The sequence below is a fragment of the Penaeus vannamei genome, chromosome 16 (assembly GCF_042767895.1).
Source record: "Penaeus vannamei isolate JL-2024 chromosome 16, ASM4276789v1, whole genome shotgun sequence".
NCBI lineage: Eukaryota > Metazoa > Arthropoda > Malacostraca > Decapoda > Penaeidae > Penaeus > Penaeus vannamei.
The window spans coordinates 37,792,238-37,797,237 of NC_091564.1; the positions used below are offsets into that span (position 1 = coordinate 37,792,238).

General features: G+C 40.6%; 1 protein-coding gene across 1 annotated transcript in view; it reads right to left on the reverse strand.

Moving 5' to 3' along the window:
- Nucleotides 1-5,000, reverse strand: part of cpx (synaptic transmission protein complexin) — a gene marked incomplete in the record, with an annotated part of 796,948 nt that overhangs the window by 323,669 nt on the left and 468,279 nt on the right.

Consider the following 5,000-nt stretch of genomic DNA (forward strand, 5'->3'; position numbering starts at 1 on the left):
CTCTCTCTCTCTCTCTCTCTCTCTCTCTCTAATCTCTCTTCTACACCACGCAAATAATAACCAAAACATTTCAAAAAAGTAAAATAGAACATCATCCAAAAAATAATCGAAACACTACCTAAAAAAAAATAATAATAATAACAAAGACAACAACAACAATGGAGGCGCAAAAGACATAGGAGAGAAAAATAAAGAGAGATAGAAAAAGATAAATAACTTCGCAATATTGCTTGGGAAAAGTTCGATATCCACTTCCTGCAGATACCGTTTGTGAACGCGCCCTCGACTATCTGAACTTTGAACACACAGACGAAGAGTTCAAATGCTTTTTTTTCTTCTGTTCTCTTGTGAACTCTCTGTAATATTGTTTCATATTGTTTAGTATGCTTTGATGATTGTGTGTGTGTGTGTTTTTTTTGTGATGTATTTTTTTTTCTTTTGTGAATGTCAGACACACATACACGCACACGCATGCACATACACGCACACGCATGCACATACACGCACACGCACACACGCACACATTCACACATATACACACGCACACGCGCGCACACACACACACACACACATCTATCTATTTATCTATATGTGTGCGTGTGTGTGTGTGTTTGTGCGTGTGTGTGTGTGTGTGCGTGTGTATGTGTGTGCGTGTGCATTTGTGTGCGTGTGCGTGTGCGTGTGTGTGTGTACGTGTGTGTGTATGTGTGTGTGTGCGTGTGTATGTGTGTGCGTGTGCGTGTGCGTGTGTATGTGTGTGTGTGTGTGCGTGTGCGTGTGCGTACGTGTGTGTGTGCGTCTCGTTGGAAAGATATCACCTTTCTTCGTCCTGGGAAATGAAAGACCTGATTTTTTCTCCTTTTTCATCCATTCCTAGTAAGTCATTCTAATGTCTGTTGCAACCGGACTTTCTGCAACGTTTTTTCAAGGAGTTTCCTGCATTCTATTTTCCCTTTATTTGCAACTCCAGACGCGCACAATGCAGGAATTTCTCGTCCATTGCATACACCTGGTCGACTCTTATTACCTGCCAGGTACTTGTGTTACGTTTTTGCGTTTTTAATTTTCGTTTTTCAATTTAGTTCATTTTATACTTTGCGATTCGTTGGTTATCTGGTTTCGTTATTAATTAATTTCTCATATCCATTCATTAATGGGTATCTATCTGATTAATCTTTTTATCTAAATTATTCAATTTCTGATATCCATTCATTAATGGGTATCTATCTGATTAATCTATTTATCTAAATTATTCAATTTCTCATATCCATTCATTAATGGGTATCTATCTGATTGATCTATTTATCTAAATTATTCAATTTCTCATATCTATTCATTAATGGGTATCTATCTGATTAATCTATTTATCTATATTATCCTTTGATAAGGGAATATTTTCACAATGAAGGGATATATTTAACCGGGTTTTTAATATATATATATTTGATATATATATATATATATAAATATATATATATATATATATATATATATATATATATATATATATACACACACACACACACACACACACACACACACATATATATATATATATATATATATATATATATATATATATATATATATATATATATATATATATATATATATATATATATATATATATATATATATTTAATATATATTTAACCGGTTTTTTAATATATATATATATTTAATATATATTTAACCGTTTTTTTAATATATATATATTTAATATATATTTAACCGGTTTTTTTAATATATATATATTTAATATATATTTAACCGGTTTTTTAATATGTATATATTTAATATATATCTAACCGGTTTCGAATATATCTCCGAGCTGAAATACTGTATCTGTAATCCTGCCAAAGATATAAATATATCTCTCGCATTGTGGAGATACACATTCTCATTCATACCTTTTCTACATCGGTTCCATTGAATGCGGTTTCATCTTCATACAAGTATTTTTTTTCTGTCTCTTTTTTCTCTGTTTTTCCTTTTGCCACAGTCATTTCACATTTCGTATCGTTTCTTTTTCTATATTTTTTGTTTTTTATTTTTTTCTTAGTCTTCGGAATCGTAAAGATTATTTTCTCCGCCTTCTCATTTCGTATTTCTTTCGCTTTTTTTTTAGTCTTTGAAATCGATTTTTTTTTTTTTTTTTTTTAGTCTTCGAAATCGATTTTTTTTTTTTAGTCTTCTTTACTCCGCCTTCTCTCTTCGCGTTTCTTTCGCTTTCCTGATTAATGACACTTTTAATAAACGTCTTTTCACTCGTTCGCAACTTACCAGAAGCTATTTTTAGTCTTGTTCTTTATTTGGCTTGTGTTTCTTTTTGTTATTCTTCTTGTTTTCTTCCTCCTACTGGTTCTCCCTTTCCTCCCGTGTCCTTCTCTGTTTCCCCTTTCTCCTTCTCGTCTGCTATATATTTTTTTCTTCTCTTTCATTCTTTCCTTTCTTTTTCTATCCTATCCTTCTTCTTTACCATCCTTCTACCCTTCTTTCGTCGTCCTTTTCTTCATTTCTTCCCTGTATTCCCTTTCTCCTTTCTGCTTGCTTTCTCTTCTTCGTCCCCTTCGTTCCCTCCTTCCTTTTTTCTTCTCCCTTCCTCTTCTTTTCCCTCCCTTTCGTATTTCCCTTCTTCCTCCCCATTCATTTTATTCATTCTCTCTCTGTTCTTCCTTCCTCCTTCTGGACCCTTCTCCACCCTCCTTTTTTTTCCTATTTCCATCCTTCTTATTCTCTTTCTTTCGTCGTCCCCTCCCTCCTTCTTCCGTCATTCATACACCACAAGCTTCACATTCACAGAAAACTTTCCTCTTCACTTATACATTCCTATTAAAGTGATACCACCCCTCATCAGCAATACCCCCCCCCCCCAACCCCGCCATCTTGTTCTCTCCCCATCCATCCCTCTCCTTTTCACCCCCTCCTCTCTTCACCCCTACCCCCCTCTTCCCTCCCTCCTTCCCTCTCTTTATTCCCCCACCCTCCTTTCTTCACCTACCCCTCCTTTCCACCCTCTTCCCTCCTCCCACTCTCTCCTCTTCACCCCTACCCTTCTTTATAACCCCTTCCTCTTCCCCCTTCCCTCTCTTTATTCCCCCACCCTCCTTTCTTCACCCCTACCCTTTCCCTTTTCCACCCCCTCTTCCCTCTCCCCCACTCTCCTCTTCACCCCTACCCCTCTTTCCAACCCCTCCTCTTCCTCCCTTCCTTCTCCCTATTCACACCAAACCCCTCCTCTCTCCCCACTCTACCCTCTTCTCACCCCCTCCTCTTCCTCCCTCCTCTCCCTATTCACCCCCAACCTCCTCTCTCTCCTCACCCCTAACCTCTTCTCAACCCCCACTTCTTCCCCCTCTCCGCCCTCCCCCCACCCTCCTCTCTCTTCACCCCTACCCTTTCTTCTCCCCTTCCCTCTCCTATTCACACCAAACCTCCTCTCTTCACCCCCCCAACCCTTTTCCTTTAACCCACCCACCCCTAATCCCCAACGGGTCCCCATAACTCCCTTAAACCAGTCGTCTCCTCACAATCATTATTCGCAAGGACACCCAAATTCCCTGGAGAGAGTAAATCCAAAAATAATTTCATTGCATTAGAGATGTCCACTCTTTCTGTCAGCCTTATACACACACACACACACACACACTCTCTCTCTCTCTCTCATTCACTTTCTCTCTCTCTCTCTCTCTCTCTCTCTCTCTCTCTCTCTCACACACACACACACACACACACACACACTATTCTCTCTCTCTCTCTCTCACAAACACACACACACTCACTCACTCATTCACTCACTCACTCACTCACCTCACTCACCACCATTCTCTCTCTCTCTCTCTCTCTCTCTCTCTCTCTCTCTCTCTCTCTCTCTCTCTCTCTCCCTCTCCACACACACACAAACACACACATACACACACACACTCCCTCTCTCTCTCTCTCACACACACACACGCACAAACACACACACACACACACACACACACTCTCTCTCTTTCTCTCTCTCTCTCTCACACACACACACGCGCGCACACACACACACTCACACAAACACACACACACAAACACACACATACACACTGTCATCGGCGCACCAATTATCCACAGGGGAAAAGGGGAAACCGCAGCTCACTCTCGACGTGTGTAATGAGTCAGGTTATAACTACATGGCACTGGGCCGAGGCGGGGCGAGAGTGCCACGTTGTGATATTAGCATTTAAAGTGGCACCTCTCCCCTCTGCTGGGGTTGTTGTTGCTAACGTTGTCTGGTATGTACTCATGCGTGTGTGTTTGTGTGTGTTTGTGTGTGTGTGTGTGTGTTTGTGTGTTTGTGTGTGTGTGTGTGTGTGGTGTGTGTGTGTGTGTGTGTGTGTGTGTGTGTGTGTGTGTGTGTGTGTGTGTGTGTGTGTGTGTGTGTGTGTGTGTGTGTGTGTGTGTGTGTGTGTTTGTGTGTGTGTGTGTGTGTGTTTCTGTGTGTGTGTGTGGATCTGTGTGTGTGTGCGTGCAAGCATGTGTGTGTGTGTTTCTTTAATATTATAGATGACTTTTAGACCCGTTCAAAATGCGATCAAAGTAAAAGGATACAGGAAATAGAATGAGAGAGAGAGAGAGAGAGAGAGAGAGAGAGAGAGAGAGAGAGAGAGAGAGAGAGAGAGAGAGAGAGAGAGAGAGAGAGAGAAAGTGAAAGACCGAGAGAAAGAGAGGGGAGAGAGAGAGAGAGAGAGTGAGAGATAGAGAGAGATAGTTAGATAGACAGATAGATAGAGATAGATAGATAGAGAGAGAGAGCGAGAGACAGAGAGAAGAGAGAGAGAGAGAGAAGAGAGAGCGAGAGAGACAGAGAGAGAGAGAGACGACAGAGTGAGAGAGAGAGCGAGAGAGAGAGAGAGAGAGAGAGAGGGAGAGAGAGAGAGAGAGAGAGAGAGAGAGAGAGGGGAAGAGAGAGAGAAATACACAGAGAGAGAGAGAGAAATACAGAGAGAGAGAAAGAGAGAAATACA